This window comes from Oncorhynchus mykiss, chromosome 13, assembly GCF_057628025.1.
Source record: "Oncorhynchus mykiss isolate SJ-2025 chromosome 13, ASM5762802v1, whole genome shotgun sequence".
Classification (NCBI taxonomy): Eukaryota; Metazoa; Chordata; class Actinopteri; order Salmoniformes; family Salmonidae; genus Oncorhynchus; species Oncorhynchus mykiss.
The window spans coordinates 37,565,872-37,586,153 of NC_143034.1; the positions used below are offsets into that span (position 1 = coordinate 37,565,872).

The 20,282-nt window shown below is 42.1% G+C and overlaps 2 long non-coding RNA genes across 2 annotated transcripts in view; both read right to left on the bottom strand.

The window, feature by feature from the left end:
• The window catches only part of LOC149978871 (uncharacterized), a 277,954-nt gene that overhangs the window by 84,345 nt on the left and 173,327 nt on the right, over positions 1-20,282 (bottom strand). The gene's annotated exons all lie outside the window — the stretch shown is intronic.
• Positions 1-20,282, bottom strand: part of LOC149978873 (uncharacterized) — a 41,112-nt gene that overhangs the window by 13,704 nt on the left and 7,126 nt on the right. The gene's annotated exons all lie outside the window — the stretch shown is intronic.

A 20,282-nucleotide genomic window follows, 5' to 3' on the forward strand; every position in this document is an offset into this window, starting at 1 on the left:
ATAGCTGCTCTCTCCTCCTCGATGTCATGAACTAGACCAGGTACTGTGTTACAGCTGCTCTCTCCTCCTCGATGTCATGAACTAGACCAGGTACTGTGTTACAGCTGCTCTCTCCTCCTCAATGTCATGAACTAGACCAGGTACTGTGTTACAGCTGCTCTCTCCTCCTCAATGTCATGAACTAGACCAGGTACTGTTTTACAGCTGTTCTCCTCCTCAATGTCATGAACTAGACCAGGTACTGTGTTACAGCTGCTCTCCTCCTCAATGGCATGAACTAGACCAGGTACTGTGTTACAGCTGCTCTCTCCTCCTCAATGTCATGAACTAGACCAGGTACTGTGTTACAGCTGCTCTCTCCTCCTCGATGTCATGAACTAGACCAGGTACTGTGTTACAGCTGCTCTCTCCTCCTCAATGTCATGAACTAGACCAGGTACTGTGTTACAGCTGCTCTCTCCTCCTCGATGTCATGAACTAGACCAGGTACTGTGTTACAGCTGCTCTCTCCTCCTCAATGTCATGAACTAGACCAGGTACTGTGTTACAGCTGCTCTCTCCTCCTCAATGTCATGAACTAGACCAGGTACTGTGTTACAGCTGCTCTCTCCTCCTCGATGTCATGAACTAGACCAGGTACTGTGTTACAGCTGCTCTCTCCTCCTCGATGTCATGAACTAGACCAGGTACTGTGTTACAGCTGCTCTCTCCTCCTCGATGTCATGAACTAGACCAGGTACTGTGTTACAGCTGCTCTCTCCTCCTCAATGTCATGAACTAGACCAGGTACTGTGTTACAGCTGCTCTCTCTCCCTCAATGACATGAACTAGGTCCAAAGCCCAACCTAAACTCACTGAGATGAGGTCCAAAGCCCTCTCCTCCGTGGTTTCCCCAACCTAAACTCACTGAGATGAGGTCCAAAGCCGTCTCCTCCGTGGTTTCCCAACCTAAACTCACTGAGATGAGGTCCAAAGCCCTCTCCTCCACGGTTTCCCCAACCTAAACTAATAGAGGTGGTTTAGTTAACCACATGAGTAACCTTGCCTGAAGACTTGTTAGGTTCCCAAGCACTTGGTGTCCATGTTTCATGGAAAGAGACAGCAAAGTTAACCCCAGAGTGTAGCAGGTGGACATTGGGTTTAATTCAGACCCTGTCAGTGTGCCAGGTTATCATTGGGTTTGATTCCGTCCCTACCAGTGTGCCAGGTGGACATTGGGTTTTATTCAGACCCTGCCAGTGTGCCAGGTGGACATTGGGTTTTATTCAGACCCTGCCAGTGTGCCAGGTGGACATTGGGTTTGATTCAGACCCTGCCAGTGTGCCAGGTGGACATTGGGTTTGATTCAGACCCTGTCAGTGTGCCAGGTGGACATTGGGGTTTGATTCAGACCCTGCCAGTGTGCCAGGTGGACATTTGGGTTTGATTCAGACCCTGCCAGTGTGCCAGGTGGACATTGGGTTTTATTCAGACCCTGCCAGTGTGCCAGGTGGACATTGGGTTTGATTCAGACCCTGTCAGTGTGCCAGGTGGACATTGGGGTTTGATTCAGACCCTGCCAGTGTGCCAGGTGGACATTTGGGTTTGATTCAGACCCTGCCAGTGTGCCAGGTGGACATTGGGTTTTATTCAGACCCTGCCAGTGTGCCAGGTGGACATTGGGTTTGATTCAGACCCTGCCAGTGTGCCAGGTGGACATTGGGTTTGATTCAGACCCTGCCAGCATGGCCAGAAATGTATTCCAAGGTCATTAACTTATAACCACAGAACCACCACAGACCTTTCATGCATGACCAGGTTTACTGCCATGGTCTAGTCTGTCACCACCTCAGACACCATTCACAATGCTGGCTGAGGTACGAATAAAACATGACATTATTTCCTAACCATTCACAATGCTGGCTGGGGTACGAGTAAAACATGACATATTATTTCCTAACCATTCACAATGCTGGCTGGGGTACGAGTAAAACATGACATATTATTTCCTAACCATTCACAATGCTGGCTGGGGTACGAGTAAAACATGACATATTATTTCCTAATTGTCAAAAAATCCCCACTCCTTAATCAACTAGTCTCTCACTGTTTAACCAGAATAACAGGAGTTGTGTCATTCAAACTGTTAGACTGTTAGTCCATTATCAACTAGTCTCTCACTGTTTAACCAGAATAACATTGTTTGCTGGGCTCCCCGTTTGTGCCATCAATTTATCCAGAACGCCGCAGCCCGCCTGGTGTTCAACCTTCCCAAGTTCTCCCACGTCACCCTGCTCCTCCGCACACTCACACTACAAGGTGTTTGCCTACGGAGCAGCAAGGGGAACTGCCCCTCCCTACCTTCATGCTCAAGCCCAACGCCCCGACCGAGTAGTTTATAGTTTGGGTTCTGACGGGGTACGACGGTTGAACAAAACTCAAGAAACAAGTTATATTCTTCAATAACCAATGGGTACATATAATGCATTCATGCGTGGAACAAACTGATGTAGCAAGTGCAGATCACCACTTTATTTAAAAAAAAAATATGACAAAGTTGTTTTTGTCATATTTAAAAAAAATATGACAAAGTTGTTTTTGTGTTTAGGCTAGCTAGTTAGAGATGGTGCGCGCTGATAGCGGTTCAATCGGTGACGTCACTCGCTCTGAGCCCTTGAAGTAGTGGATCTATGCTTCGGGGGAGGCAGTTGTCTGTGCAGAGAGTCCCTGGTTCAAGCCCAGATTGGGGCGAGGAGAGGGACGGAAGCTATACTGTTACAGATGGTCAGTATGCATCCTGAAATCAGAGTGAAACTGACCAGAGGTACTTCAGATGGCTTGTGCTTTGAAGTGAAGACCTCACCTGATCTACATAGTAGACATGAACCTGGAGAATTGGTCCTCACCTGATCTACATAGTAGACATGAACCTGGAGAACTGCTCCTCACCTGGCCTGGTCTACATAGTAGACATGTACCTGGAGGACTGGTCCTCACCTGATCTACATAGTAGACATGTACCTGGAGGACTGGTCCTCACCTGATCTACATAGTAGACATGAACCTGGAGAACTGCTCCTCACCTGGCCTGGTCTACATAGTAGACATGTACCTGGAGGACTGGTCCTCACCTGATCTACATAGTAGACATGAACCTGGAGGACTGTTCCTCACCTGATCTACATAGTAGACATGTACCTGGAGGACTGGTCCTCATCTGGCCTGGTCTACATAGTAGACATGAACCTGGAGGACTGGTCCTCACCTGATCTACATAGTAGACATGAACCTGGAGGACTGCTCCTCACCTGATCTACATAGTAGACATGTACCTGGAGAACTGTTCCTCACCTGGCCTGATCTACATAGTAGACATGAACTTGAGGAAAAAGCTTATTTCTGTAGCCAATGGTTGTAACATAACCCAAGGAGGCACTACCAACCAGAATGTTTACTAAGTCTGATACCACATCATCAAACTGTGTTCATCATATTTTTACCAACATGGCTGAACATTATTCTAAAGCTGTGTCAGTGGTGATCAGAACTTGGTGACCCTCAAGAGAAAAACACAAATACCAAAGTAATTTACCCAAGGCCCTACAAGAGGTTCAGTCAGGACTCATTTATGGATGAGGTTCAGAATGTGCGATGGCTGGAAGTGTGTAGTGAGGATGATCCTGAAAGGGCACCGAGTGTGTTTATGAAATGATTTATACATTTTGTTGATAAGCAAGGCCCCATTAAGAAAACAGACTGAGGTCAAACGATGCCCCAGGGATTGATGAGCTGAGAAATGTAATGAATCAACGTAATGATACCAAAAAGGTAGCGGGCAGATCTGTCTGATGAGCAAAGTTATTGTAGATGAATACATCTAGTCTGAGTCTGTTGCCGTGAAAGAAGAGGAAGACGCGTTCAGAGTGAAAGAGGAGGATGTTACAGTAAAAGAAGGAGGATGCAGTTTGAGTGAAAGAGGAGGAGGGGGAGATGACTGTCACATCGAAGAAGAGGAGGAAACTGGATATCTGGGCCCGGTTTCCCAAACGCATCCATCAATGAATTTAGCCGTAAGATGCTTTTGGGAAACCGGGCCCTGATTAACACTAGTAAGTACTGTCTTAAATACAGAGGCACAAGCTCTGCAGTTGTTGAACTGATGTTTGGTGTTAAAGCGGAAATCTGCAATTGCCACATCAATATTTTGGACTTTTAAATGATTTATTTATAGCCATTGATCCTTGAAGAATATACACATGCCTCATGAGCTTAGTTCAACTGTTGTACCCCATCAGAACCCCCAATCTTTAGAAACAATGTAAACCAACACTGTATAGCCTCAACATGGTTAAAACTATAATGTTGATATCATAGATGGTCAGTCCTTGCATCCATAGGTCTGTCTATGAATTTGAGACTAGTTACATTTCTCCAGCCCCATCATTATCTTATTACCAAAACAGTGGTGGAATGACAGCTTTGTTATTGTTTCAACTGCAGATTGGTTGATTGATTTGTGGCTTTTTTAAAACCAAGGATTTAAACAGAAACAAAATGGCAGCCCAGAGACCTGAGCTGTGTTCGGATACTAACCACACTATTTGTGAATGAAATTGAGTATATAGTATGCTTGTTGGTCATAGTTAGTATGCCTAAAGATCCTAGATGTTGTACTACATTCGCCAAAATACGAAGTATACAAGCAGTGGACACTATTTCAGTGCAATTCTGAATAAAATGTACTTTAGGGCCCATAATGCAATTCTTCAGGAAATGGTGTTAGGGTTGCGTCAAATCGAATCTGGTATCAGAACAAGTTATAACACTGAGTCACTGATTGTACTCTATGTACTTTTATTAGCTAAGCAATAAATGGCAAATGCAACTTTCGTATATACGGGCTCACTGTAATGCCACGCAGGGCAGAACAGGGAACTGACAAGATGTAAGAAAACAGCTGTTCATATACTGTGATAGACATAGTTCCAACCCGTCTGTTGGCCTATCACAGTAGAGGCTGAGCGTGGTTTAGACTTGCTCAGGCTGGTCCCCGCCTCTTGGCGCTTCTTGGAGTCCACCCTCTGTCGATGTATAGATTCTCACTGTTCTGGTATCACCCCCTAGTTATAACAGTTGCTCAGTATTTTTCCATCTCAGTTAAACCTCGTGATGACCACCCCTCCCTATACCTGATTAACCACAACTTTGTAAGATACAGCAAGTCACACCATGTGCTCAATACTGTCACATACAAACACAAGGACAAAGCATCTGCTGGGCTGTTATCTACAGTTTTGCAACATGCAGGTCACACCATGTTACTCAGTTCTTGTCACACACAAACAGGCAAGTAGATGTAGCAAGCAGTTGTTTAATCTCCTGATGATGCTCACGTGCACAAATGCAGATACTTCACACAGCCAACATCAGATAATATTGAATCATATATATATGGTAATGGCTATAATGTAAAACAGAATCCCACAATGGGCGTGGCTTCACAATTTTTTTCAGATTTGAAGAAAATGGTGAAAAATATGCAAGTCCGACGAGAGCCGATACAAATTCATCTCTAACGGATTATGACAAATGTTAACAAAATGTTGAGCAATGTAATAAAGTAATGACTTTTAAAGTAAGTTAACTGATAATTTGTTAACTACACTGTCCTTACGAACCAGATAACTTATCATTACAGCAGAATGTACCGGTATGTTTGTCACGTTCGTTGTATGGAGGAGACCAAGGCGCAGCGTGGTAAGCATACACACTTCTTTTATTAAAGAAAGAACACTGAACAAACTAACAAAACGAACTTGACACTATAAAACGAGTGCTGACAGGCAACTACACATAGACAAGAACCCACGAAAACAAAAGGGAAAATGGCAACCTAAATAGGATCCCCAATCAGAGACAACGATAAACAGCTGCCTCTGATTGGGAACCAATTCAGGCCACCATAGACATACAATTACCTAGACTTACAAAAAAAACTAGATATACAAAAACCCTAGACAAGACAAAACAAGCATACCCACCCTCGTCACACCCTGACCTAACTAAAATAATAACAAAAGCAGAGATAACTAAGGTCAGGGCGTGACAATGTTATCTACACTGTCCTTACGAACCACATAACATATCATTACAGCAGTATGTACCGGTATGTTAACTACCTACCTAACGTTAGTTGGCTACTTATACATCACACTTGCCAGTATATGAACTATATTCTAACTAACTAACTACCCAACGTTTTAATGACTTGATTATTCCCGTCATTCTTAGCTTAGCTAAATGGTATGGTCGTTGTGTGTTTTCAATGGACATTCGGGTGCTTTCATAAATTTGCTCTGGCTATCTACTCTGATTTCAGAGCACTCTTGTCTGAGTACCAGAGAGCAGAATAATGAATTTACTAGCGCTCAACACCCGTTGAATATGTCCAGGTGTCAGTAAACGCTGGCAAAACCAAACGTAATTCAATTGGTGCAGTCAGCATAGTTACAGTCACCAACGCTCTGGATAACATGAAAACTGCCTAACCAGCTCTGCTAGGTCGAGTAAAATGGTCAGTCTCATTTGTGTCTGGAAGTTGTATTATTATTTTTATTTCACCTTTATTTAACCAGGTAGGCAAGTTGAGAACAAGTTCTCATTTACAATTGCGACCTGGCCAAGATAAAGCAAAGCAGTTCGACACATACAGCTACACAGAGTTACACATGGAGTAAAACAAACATACAGTCAATAATACAGTAGACAAAGTCTATATACAATGTGAGCAAGTGAGGTGAGAAGGGAAGTAAAGGCAAAAAAAGGCCATGGTGGCGAAGTAAATACAATATAGCAAGTAAAACACTGGAATGGTAGATTTGCACTGGAAGAATGTGCAAAGTAAAGATAGAAATAATGGGGTGCAAAGGAGCAAAATACATGAATACAGTAGGGGGAGAGGGAGTTTGTGCTAAATTATAGATGGGCTTTGTACAGGTGCAGTAATCTGTGAGCTGCTCTGACAGCTGGTGCTTAAAGCTAGTAAGGAAGAGAAGTTTCCTGCTGTCAGTGAGTTCGGACAGGCATAGCTGTCGGCTATTTGTTCAAATAATCAAGTAATCAGGTATTTTATGACATTTCCACTGGATCATTACATTTTTCCCTTTCGTGCTGAATGGTTATCGAAAGGCCATGAGCTGGAAATATTTGTAAAATACGTTGAACTATTGTAATTCACAATTGATTTTGATTAGACTTTGTTTACTTGCTGTTTGTGAGGCGACACTTTTTTTTGAGAAGCTCCTCAGCTCATTAGTGGTGGTGCGTTAAGACAATGAGAAATACTATCAGACATCCCCAAATGGGCACATTTATAGGCCTACATTTGCGCGCAGGCCAGGTAGACTAGCATTGTGGCATTGTGTCAAGAAGCAGTGCGGCTTGGTTGGGGCTCTCGACCTTCACCTCTCCCCAGTCTATACAGGAGTTGCAGCGATGAGACAAGACTAACTACCAATTGAATACCACGAAATTGGGGAGAAAAAGGGGTAAAAAAACAGAACCTTGAGGAACACCAAAACTTACAACTGATTTGTCAGAGGACAAGCCATCCACAGAGACAAACTGATCTAAACCAGGCCAGAACTTGTCCATGTAGACCAATTTGGGATTCCAATCTCTCCAAAAGGATGTGGTGACAGCCTTGGTCTCATGCCATTAAAATGTAATTTACCATCTTCAAGAGTGCAGTCTCAGTGCTATGATGGGGTCTAAAACCAGACTGAAGTGTTTCGTATGCAGTTTTTATTCAGGGAGGCAGTGGTTTGCTGCCCAACATATATATTTTTTTTAATTAAGAGAAAATGGAGATTCGATATAGGCCGATAGTTTTTTAAAAATACTAAAATTCAGAGAATCCACACAGGAGAGAAACCTTATAGCTGTGGTCAATGTGGGAAGAGGTTTTTGTCAATCTAATGATCTGACAGTGCACCAGAGAACACACACAGGAGAGCTACAGTACTGCACCGTTATCTAGCTAGATAACGTAATGTCCTAACTAGGCAGAACTAGGTTTGGATTATTTCCCTCAATTATATTTTTTCAGATATATTGTATATCGTTTCCATAAAGCCAACATGGCTTTACACTCATTAACGTAAGTTTCAAATCTAGAGCAGTTCTCACTTGTGTGATAATGAACTAGCTAACTAACTAATTAACTAACTAACTAAGGACGGTGACCTGTCCATACGAGATGTTACAACGAACTGAATCGTCAATGGAGGTCTTCCTCTTTATATAGCCTGCTACAGCATGCAATACTATTAACTCACAAGGGGGCATAACGTTACATGGACAATACGATCCCATTTTGGAAACGTTACATGGACAATACGATCCCATTTTGGAAACGTTACATGTACAATACTATCCCATTTTGGAAACGTTACATGCCCTAAAGTGGACACACTCCCATCAGTTTCTGAGACAATTTCCCAGACTTCGTAGACTGTTTAATAATGCTTAAACCTCATCTTTATCAAATTATCCATTAAAGATACCAACTCAAAAGCTACATTCATCCACATATGGGTTGTTTAAATTGTATCTAATTATATTCCCAGTATTACTTTATCAAATCTCTAGTAATCGATAATGCACACATAATTCATAATATTTTCATATATTCACAGAATCCATATAAAACGTAAGAAATTCTCAGGTTCTCACGACAACCATTCCATTTGCTTTTTCAAGGACTCTTCATAGCTACGAAGCAGTTCTCCAAACATACTCCCAACAGAACCAAAAATCTATACTTTTGTTTCCCGGACAAGACCGGCCAGTCATGGGATTGTCAAAGGTTCTCTAACCTCCCAGAGACCACGGCAAAAATCAAGCCTCCCAGGAACTATCGACCTTCCGCTGCTTTCTAAAATATCATCCCGCTCTCAATCCCACCCCGTGATCTTCTATGATGGCAGTGAAGGAATGGAAGTCCAAGATAAAGTTATATCAAAGCTTATTATCCACATGTCAATCATCTGATTAAGCATATTTCTATATGTTACTATCCAAACGTCAGATTAAGACTCAGTCACCCAACTCTCATATCACAGTCACCCAACTCTCATATCTGTCACACAATGCTATTCCCAAACATACCTAATCAATTAGTTGTTTTTCAACAATATTTTAACCTGCAGAAATATTTTCATATTTCTATGTCATGGTTAGTTCCTAGGATAATGTAACTCATACATTTACATCTTTCAATACTTCTAAAATGGGGTCCAGATTTAAAATAAATACAGGTGCACCTTACTAGCTTATACTATATTATAAATGGTCATAACTAGTAAACACAGATTCTAGTTTAATTCAGTTTGCACAGATTCCGGATATTTTAACATTAAATGGACAAAACTAATTCACACAGATTCAAGATATTTAACTCAAAATGACCAAACCCTGGGCATACATGGCCAGAACATTTAAAATAATTGAACTTCACCACTTCTGAGGGTCACAAAGACACTTTTCAGAATGACGTCCTTCTTCCAATAGTTTCACCAGGTACCATGTTTCACACAGAACCCACAGTCACCCTGGCCCCTCACCCCTACAGACCGCACCAATCCCCACTGTGACCAATTCAGTGTCAGTTGCCCGCAACCGACCAATGATAGGTGTCTGAGTCGATTGACTCGAAGATCATCCTCCACTGACTCGGCCCTGTTTAAACCTCCAAGGTGCCCCCCCCCCCCCCCCCCCCCCCCCCCCCCACACACACACACAGAGAAATACACACTCAAAGCCTATGAGGTTTTGATAAAAACTCCACTTTGCGTGTTTTGCTCACCTCTTTTTTTAAACTACATTCGAGATGTGGCATCCACTCGGCTCGCTGCCTCTCAGATCAAAGGTGGGTCCATCGGCTCCTTTCCCGAAATGCGGTCTTCCTGAGATCCCAAGTTAGAGGGATCCCTCATGCACCATTTACCCAGGTCGTCAGGAGCGGTTTCCAAGTCAAGATTCACATCCCCATCGGCAAATGTGGTGGTTCATTTCTTTAATATCAAATGAGAGAACTTATCACACAAGTCAGAGTTATTCTTAAACTAAATCTTTATTAACTTATTAATAAGGGAGCAGGTCAATACAACGTACACATGAAGAGAATCAATTGAGTGCTCTACGATAATGGCTGGTCGACCCACGGGACAAAAGTACAAAGGTCTTTTATAGCCAAGATACACTCCTTTCAACCTACATGACGAATAATAGATGTATAGAACGGGTCACAAGGTTAAGATTTGTATGAAAGATACTTATAATTCTCAGCAGACAGTATCTGCTGTAAAAACAATACTCTTTGTGTAGAGACCAGGGTCTGGCCCTGGGGTCATCTCGCCCTGGTACCATACAGAACAGAAACATTAACTCATGCTCTGGAATGCGGTTTCTTTAGGTTTTATCACCCAAAAGACATTGTAAATCTCCTGTCAGTGTTACCTCCCAGAGGCCCATCGTCAGTAGAACACAGACACAATAGTTATAAGAACTCTATTTTGTTGCATGAAACAACCATTTGATGCAATAAAAATATTATAACAATCTTGCTCTCACAGTGTCAACTGAAAGTTGACTAGTAACAACAACTGGGACATAAAAGTCACCCACCATGAGACCCACTAAATCTGCCCAAGAAGAGGCAAACAAAAGAAAGACACACACCAAACTTGAAAAAGGGAAGCAAACAAAAAAATTGGAGCAACTAAAGTTGTTGATTCGCCACATCTATCAAGACAACTGGAGCACTGGGCCAGACACTCTTAAATAGAACCTGGACCAGATCAGGTGAAACACCTTCCCACAAACGAGATGGACAAGCCAGCACAGGTGTAACACATACTGACTAACGAGGTGACACCAATCAGTGCGTCCTATGTGCTAACGAGCTAGACGTGCTAATGAGCTACAGGTGCTAAAGTCCAACCTCAAAACATAAATGGAAAAACAAAAGACTAACACTAAGAGAATGCTTACCACCAAAAGAAAACAACTTCCATTTCACATTATAAATATGGCGTCTACTGGCTGTCAACAATTAAAAACAAGAAAAAAACATATTTTTCCCCCATTAGCTTCTAGAACTCTCGTCCCCTTGGAACAAGCCCAAACAAAACTTATCTCCGATATGGAAAAACATAGTCAAAATAAATTGTGATCCATGGCAACTCACTGCCTAAACGCAAAACACAACTTTTTAGACTGCCCACCCTTGAGACAATCAGTAACCAAGTTGTCCTTACCATGGACATGTCTGATTTCAAAAGGAAACTCCTGCGATATCCGAAGTAACTTTTCACCTCACTGCAGAGCTTCTCTCTCTTTTCAGGGTTCACTAGATAGGCATGTTGTTGGATCGGGGCCCAGTCCCCAATGTCATGCTCTAGTACATTTGGGTTGGCACATCTGAGAATTAACCCTGATATTCTAAAAGCAGGGCCACAATGTCAATATAATTGTACCAAAAAATTGTCACTTGGTTGCATAAATAATTATCATTACTAAATGTTTCATGAATTGGAAATATTAAATATTTGGTTGCATAGTCTTATTTTCAACGGCTTTTCAATTACATTGTGCTAGGTGGGATAGCCTGTGTCCAAATCAATAACCAATGTGCAGAAACAGTTTGGGATAAATTGAAAGCCTAAACATAAAATGTGCTATATACACAAACATCTGCCACAATAATCATATTACTTGTATTTTTTAAAACAAGCATCTTATAAACTGCACACGCACCAAAAACGCCGTTGTTTTGAAAGGTAGCAATAAATCACTGATATCGATTAGGGGGGGAAAATCAGGTTGTATGTGCTGTTGAAACGAACACAACAAAAAAAAACACATGGAAATGGGAGATATCTTTTACCTCACTGGTTAGAGGACAACCTGCAGAAGACAGTCCGCTACAAATTGGAGTGATGCATTTAGATGTAGGGGTTGCTAAACAAAGGAACGCAACACTTAGTGGGGAGAACAAGTATTTGATACAATGCCGATTTTGCAGGTTTTCCCACTTACAAAGCATGTAGAGGTCTGTAATTTTTATCATAGGTACACTTCAACTGTGAGAGACGGAATCTAAAAAATCCAGAAAATGACATTGTATGATTAAGTAATTAATTTGCATTTTATTGCATGACATAAATATTTGATACATCAGAAAAGCAGAACTTAATATTAGGTACAGAAACTTTTGTTTGCAATTACAGAGATCATACGTTTCCTGTAGTTCTTGACCAAGTTTACACACACTGCAGCAGGGATTTTGGCCCACTCCTCCATATAGACCTTCTCCAGATCCTTCAGGTTTCGGGGCTGTCGCTGGGGAATACGGACTTTCAGCTCCCTCCAAAGATGTTCTATTGGGTTCAGGTCTGGAGGCTAGCTAGGCCACTCCAGGACCTTGAGATGCTTCTTGCGGAGCCACTCCTTAGTTGCCCTGGCTATGTGTTTCGGATTGTTGTCATGCTGGAAGACCCAGCCACGACCCATCTTCAATGCTCTTACTGAGGGAAGCAGGTTGTTGGCCAAGATCTCGCGATACATGGCCCCATCCATCCTCCCCTCAATACGGTGCAGTCGTCCTGTCCCCTTTGCCGAAAAGCATCCCCAAAGAATGTTTCCACCTCCATGCTTCATGTTTGGGATGGTGTTCTTGGGGTTGTACTCATCCTTCTTCTTCCTCCAAACACGGCGAGTGGAGTTTAGACCAAAAAGCTCTATTTTTGTCTCATCAGACCGCATGAGCTTCATCAGACCATTCCTCCTCTGGATCATCCAGATGGTCAATAGCAAACTTCAGACGGGCCTGGACATGCACTGGCTTGAGCAGGGGGACCTTGCGTGCGCTGCAGGATTTTAATCCATGACGGCGTAGTGTGTTACTAATGGTTTTCTTTGAGACTGTGGTCTCAGCTCTCTTCAGGTCATTGACCAGGTCCTGCCGTGTAGTTCTGGGCTGATCCCTCACCTTCTTCATGATCATTGATGCCCCACGAGGTGAGATCTTGCATGGAGCCCCAGACCGAGGGTGATTGACTGTCATCTTGAACTTCTTCCATTTTCTAATAATTGCGCCAACAGTTGTTGCCTTCTCACTAAGCTGCTTGCCTATTGTCCTGTAGTCCCATCCCAGCCTTATGCAGGTCTACAATTTTATCCCTGATGTCCTTTCACGGCTCTCTGGTCTTGGCCACTGTGGAGAGGTTGGAGTCTGTTTGATTGAGTGTGTGGAAAGGTGTATTTTATACAGGTAACGAGTTCAAACAGGTGGAGTTAATACAGGTAATGAGTGGAGAACAGGGGGGCTTCTTAAAGAAAAACTAACAGGTCTGTGAGAGCCGGAATTCTTACTGGTTGGTAGGTGATCAAATACTTATGTCATGCAATAAAATGCAAATTAATTACTTAAAAATCATACATTGTGATTTTCTAGATTTTTGTTTTAGATTCCGTCTCTCACAGTTGAAGTGTACCTATGATAAAAAATTACAGACCTCTACATGCTTTGTAAGTAGGAAAACCTGCAAAATCGGCAGTGTATCAAATACTTGTTCTCTCCACTGTATTTGTCATCACTCATCGATATCATGCTAAAATAATGTGTGTGACAGGAGGGAGATCAGATTGAACGTCCTGTTAAAACTAACAGCTCAAAAACCACAGGGAATCTGGGAATAATGTTTACATCCCTGATTAGAGGACAACTCTTTTTTTGTTAGTCAATTTTTGTTAAATCACATAAATAGTACTCTTCCATTTCAGAGCCTGGATTTCCCCCGAGAGTAATATCCATATCATGTTGAAATAAATAGAATTGGGGGCAAATGTTTAGGGTTCTACATTGTGACATCATTAAAATAGTCCTACTACAATGTTTAAATATTCTACATTGTGCCATCACTAAAATACTCCTAATACAATGTTAAAATATTCCACATTGTGACATGAATTCATTGATATAATGAAACAACTCCTTTGTGTACAGTGAGGCAAAAAAGTATTTAGTCAGCCACCAATTGTGCAAGCTCTCCAACGTAAAAAGATGAGAGAGGCCTGTAATTGTCATCATAGGTACACTTCAACTATGACAGACAAAATGAGAGAAAAAAATCCAGAAAATCACATTGTAGGATTTTTAATGAATTTATTTGCAAATTATGGTGGAAAATAAGTATTTGGTCACCTACAAACAAGAAAGATTTCTGGCTCTCACAGACCTGTAACTTCTTCTTTAAGAGGCTCCTCTGTCCTCCACTCGTTACCAGTATTAATGGCACCTGTTTGAACTTGTTATCAGTATAAAAGACACCTGTCCACAACCTCAAACAGTCACACTCCAAACTCCACTGTGGCCAAGACCAAAGAGCTGTCAAAGGACACCAGAAACAAAATTGTACACCTGCACCAGGCTGGGAAGACTGAATCTGCAATAGGTAAGCAGCTTGGTTTGAAGAAATCAACTGTGGGAGCAATTATTAGGAAATGGAAGACATACAAGACCCTGATAATCTCCCTCGATCTGGTGCTCCACGCAAGATCTCACCGTGGGGTCAAAATGATCACAAGAACAGTGAGCAAAAATCCCAGAACCACATGGGGGGACCTAGTGAATGACCTGCAGAGAGCTGGGACCAAAGTAACAAAGCATACCATCAGCAACACACTACGCCGCCAGGGACTCAAATCCTGCAGTGCCAGATGTGTCCCCCTGCTTAAGCCAGTACATGTCCAGGCCCGTCTGAAGTTTGCTAGAGAGCATTTGGATGATCCAGAAGAAGATTGGGAGAATGTCATATGGTCAGATGAAACCAAAATATAACTTTTTGGTAAAAACTCAACTTGTCGTGTTTGGAGGACAAAGAATGCTGAGTTGCATCCAAAGAACACCATACCTACTGTGAAGCATGGGTGAAGCATTTCAAGGTCCTGGAGTGGCCTAGCCAGTCTCCAGATCTCAACCCCATAGAAAATCTTTGGAGGGAGTTGAAAGTCCGTCTTGCCCAGCAACAGCCCCAAAACATCACTGCTCTAGAGGAGATCTGCATGGAGGAATGGGCCAAAATACCAGCAACAGTGTGTGAAAACCTTGTGAAGACTTACAGAAAACATTTGACCTCTGTCATTGCCAACAAAGGGTGTATAACAAAGTATTGAGATAAACTTTTGTTATTGACCAAATACTTATTTTCCACCATCATTTGCAAATCAATTCATTAAAAATCCTACAATGTGATTTTCTGGATTTTCTTTCTCATTTTGTCTGTCATAGTTGAAGTGTACCTATGATGAAAATTACAGGCCTCTCATCTTTTTAAGTGAGAGAACTTGCACAATTGGTGGCTGACTAAATACTTTTTTGCCCCACTGCATGTATTTTCTGATATTTGATCAGAGATCTTTCATCAGATTATCTCTGGTCACAGCTATACGATTTCTCTCCTGTGTGTGTTCTCTGGTGTACTGTCAGATGGCTAGATGCAATAAAACTCTTCCCACATTGATCACAGCTATAAGGTTTAACTCCTGTGTGTATTCTATGGTGCACTGTCAGTTCAATAGATTGACCAAAACTCTTCCCACATTGACCACAGCTATAAGATTTCTCTCTGGTGTACTGGCAGATGGCGAAATGTAATAAAACTCTTCCCACATTGATTACAGCTATAATATTTCTCTCCTGTGTGTGTTCTCTGGTGTACTGTCAGAATGCTAGATGCAATAAAACTCTTCCCACATTGATCACAGCTACAAGGTTTCTCTCCTGTGTGGATTCTCCGATTAATTTTAATGCCTGATGAGGTGAATCTCTTCCCACAGTCAGAGCAACAGTGAGTTATCTTCCCTGTGGATCGCTGCGGGTGTATCTTGAGGTGTTCTAATGTGGAAAGACTCTTCTCTGCCTCGTCAGCATCATGAGGTTGTTGAGGCTCCCCAGAGGATCCACAATTGTCCCGTCTCTCTCTTGTGTGAATGACAAAGTCAAACAGATGGTTAAAGGCCCACAACAGCAGAAATCTACTGTGAAAGGTGGCTACCAACAGCGTAGCCATGATGTTGTACAACAATTGACGCCTGTAATGAATGTAATGATTATTTGACAATTGTCTTAAAACGAGCAAGAATAGTCATATTGTCTTGTTTTCACATTAGTAGTAATTCATGTTGTTGAAACTCTAAGCAGTGTGCCAGACGACTTTTGGTCTCCAATATAGGCCCATTTCTGTGTTTAATAAAATTGCGGCACGAGGGTGATGCCCACACAATTTGATTGCAGAAACACCTCCCTGCTAATGAGGAAACCGATAGTTATGGATGTACTATATCTGCCTGGAGCAAAAATGGTGAGAAAAGATTTTAGTTTTTCACAATGTATTCTGAATGTGAATGGGGGGAAAACTCAGGGGAGTAACCTCCATTTCCAGGTTGCTAATGAATGCATTTCACGCTACTTTGGATTATAATTGTAAGGCTGGTTTGAATGTCCTGCTTAATATAATGTTTGTGTCGTCATCGCAAATCAACCGCATTATACTTAAACACTTCAACCAGTAAAATGCTCTTTGGCTTTTCCATCAGCCTGGCAATGAGGGTTTGTACACTGTTTGCCAAATTGGCCCATAACTTTACCTAACAATAACATAGACCTATGTAATGAATGAAGAAGCACTTTGGTTGTTGTTGCATGACACACATAGTGTACTCCAGGACTCATAACAATAACATTGACCTACTGTAGGACCCATAACTTCACCTAAAAACAAAAATAGGAAAATAGCTCTGTGTGTTATAAAATAGCCTAACCATCAAGGAAACAGTTCTCTACACATTATGAGCTAAGTATCTCTGTCTCCAAACAGACTAACGAGACCCTACTATAAATCAAGCAGACAATAACACATTATTAACACCAATTTGTTAGGGATGTTGGATCCAACGTGCAGCACGGCATAACTGTCTTTACCAAAGTAATGAATGAAGAAGCACTTTGGTTGTTGTTGCATGTCGTGATGTTTGTCATTTGACTGTCATTCAGATCAGCTGATGATAGTTGAACATGTGACTAACAAAACAGCTAAAGTATTAAGAATTATGTGTAATTATTGAAGAACCGCATTAATGACAGTATCCATTTGGGTGTTGTCAATAAAGTTATGATTTTTTTTTATTTCACCTTTATTTAACCAGGTAGGCTAGTTGAGAACAAGTTCTCATTTACAACTGTGATCTGGCCAAGATAAAGAAAAGCAGTGTGACAAAAACAACAACACCGAGTTACACGTGGGATAAACAAACGTACAGTCAATGACACAATAGAAAAATATATATATACAGTGTGTGCAAATGAAAAATGGAGGTAAGGCAATAAATAGGCCATAGCAGCGGAGTAATTACAATTTAGCAAATTAACACTGGAGTGATCGATGTGCAGATGAATGTGCAAGTAAAAATACTGGTGTGCAAAAGAGCAAAAAAAGTCAATAAAAACATGGGGATGAGGTAGGTAATTGGATGGGCTATTTACAGATGAGCTGTGTACAGCTGCAGTGATCGGTAAACTGCTCAGATAGCTGATGCTTAAAGTTAGTGAGGGAGATATAAGTCTCCAACTTCAGCGATTTTTGCAATTCGTTCCAGTCATTGGCAGCAGAGAACTGGAAGGAAATGAGGCCAAAGTAGGTGTTGGCTTTGGGGATGACCAGTGAGATGTACCTCCTGGAGCGCGTGCTATGGGTGGGTGTTGCTATGGTGACCAGTGAGCTGAGTGAAGGCGGCCTAGCAAATACTTATAGATGACCTGGAGCCAGTGGGTTTGGCGACGAATATGTAGCGAGGGCCAGCCGACGAGAGCATACAGGTCCTAATGGTGGGTAGTATATGGGGCTTTGGTGACAAAACGGATGGCACTGTGATAGACTGCATCTAGTTTGCTGAGTAGAGTGTTGGAGGCTATTTTGAAAATGACATTGCCGAAGTCAAGGATCGGTAGGATAGTCAGCTTTACGAGGGTATGTTTGGCAGCGTGAGTGAAGGAGGCTTTGTTGTGAAATATGAAGCCGATTCTAGATTACATTTTTGGATTGGAAATGCTTAAAATTAACCTGGAAGGAGAGTTTACAGTCTAGCCAGACACCTAGGTATTTATAGTTGTCCACATAATCTAAGTCAGAACCGTTCAGAGTAGTGATGCTGGACGGGCGGGTGCGGGCAGCGATCGGTTGAAGAGCATACATGTAGTTTTACTAGCGTTTAAGAGCAGTTGGAGGCCACGGATGGAGTGTTGTATGGCATTGAAGCTCGTTTGGAGGTTTGTTAACAGTGTCCAATGAAGGCCCAGATGTATACAGAATGGTGTTGTCTGCGTAGAGGTGGATAAAGGAATCACACACAGCAAGAGCAACATCGTTATACAGAGAAAAGGGTCTGTCCGAGAATTGAACCCTGTGGTACCTCCATAGAGACTGCCAGAGGTCCGGACAACAGGCACTCCGATTTGGCACACTGAACTCTGTATGAGAAGTAGTTGGGGAACCAGGCGAGTCAGTCATTTGAGAAACGAAGGCTGTTGAGTCTGCCGATAAGAATACAGTGATTGACAGAGTCAAAAGCCTTGGCCAGGTTGATGAAGACGACTGCACAGTACTGTCTTTTATTAATGGCGGTTATGATATCGCTTAGTACCTTGAGTGTGGCTGAGGTGCACCCGTGACCAGCTCGGAAACTGGATGGCACAGCAGAGATGGTACGGTGTGATTCAAAATTGTCAGTGATCTGTTTGTTAACTTCACTTTCGAAGACTTTAGAAAGGCAGGGCAGGATGGAAATAGGTCTGTAATAGTTTGGGTCTAGAGTGTCACCTCCTTTGAAGAGGGGGATGACCGCGGCAGTTTTCCAATCTTTAGGAATCTTGGACGATACGAAAGAGAGGTTGAACAGACTAGTAATAGGGGTTGCCACAATGGCGGCAGATCATTTTAGGAAGAGAGGGTCCAGATTGTCTAGCCCAGCTGATTTGTACGGGTCCAGGTTTTGCAGCACGTTTAGAACATCAGCTATCTGGATTTGGGTGAAGGAGAATCTGGGGAGGCTTGAGCAAGTAGCTGCGGGGGGTGCGGAGCTGTTGGCCGGGGTTGGGGTAGCCATGAGGAAAGCATGGCCAGCTGTAGAGAAATGCTTCTTGAAATTCTTGATAATCGTGGATTTATCGGTGGTGACAGTGTTTCCTAGCCTCAGTGCAGTGCGCAGCTGGGAGGAGGTGCTCTTATTCTCCATGGACTTTACAGTGTCCCAGCACTTTTTGGAGTTAGAGCTACAGAATGCAAATTTCTGTTTGAAAAAGCTAGCCTTTGCTTTCCTAACTGACTGTGTGTATTGGTTCCCGACTTCTCTGAAAAGATGCATATCGCGGGGACTATTTGATGCTAGTGCAGTACGCCACAGGATGTTTTTGTGCTGTTCGAGGGCAGTCAGTTCTGGAGTGAACCAAAGGCTATATCTGTTCTTAGTTCTACATTTTTTGAAAGGGGCATGTTTATTTAAGATGGTGAGGAAATTTTATTTTAACTTATTTGGGATAGGGGGCAGTATTTTGATGGGGGCAGTATTTGAATGAAAAGCGTGCCCAAAGTAAACTGCCTGTTACTCAGGCCCAGAAGCTAGGATATGCATATAATTGGTAGATTTAGATAGAAAGCACGCTACAGTTTCTAAAACTGTTAAAATAATGTCTGTGAGTATAACAGAACTGATTTGGAAGGCGAAACCCAAAGGAGAAAAATATTGATGTCATAGGATTTTCCAATAGGTTTCTATGGGATAACCTTATTATTAGGAACCTGGTTGCAGTTCCTATAGCTTCCACGAGATGTCAACAGTCTTTACAAATTGTTCAATGTTTTTCTTTTGAGAAATTACGAAGTAGTCCTACTCATTGTATGTGTCACTCAAGGTGGACTCTACTGTTTTGGTAAGCGTGAACAGGAACGCGCTCCAAGTTGTTTTTATCCGACATTAGAAACAGTTTATTCCATCTTAAATTGTTTCTATTATTTACGTTTCAGGGTAACTGAGATTGGATTAGGAACATTGTTTGAAATGTTTGGACCAAGTTTACAGGTAACTTATTAGATACTTTGTAGGCATGTTGGGCGAGTTGAAACCAGTGGATTTCTGAATCAAACGCACCAAATAAATGGACAATCTTGGGACATAAAGAACAACAT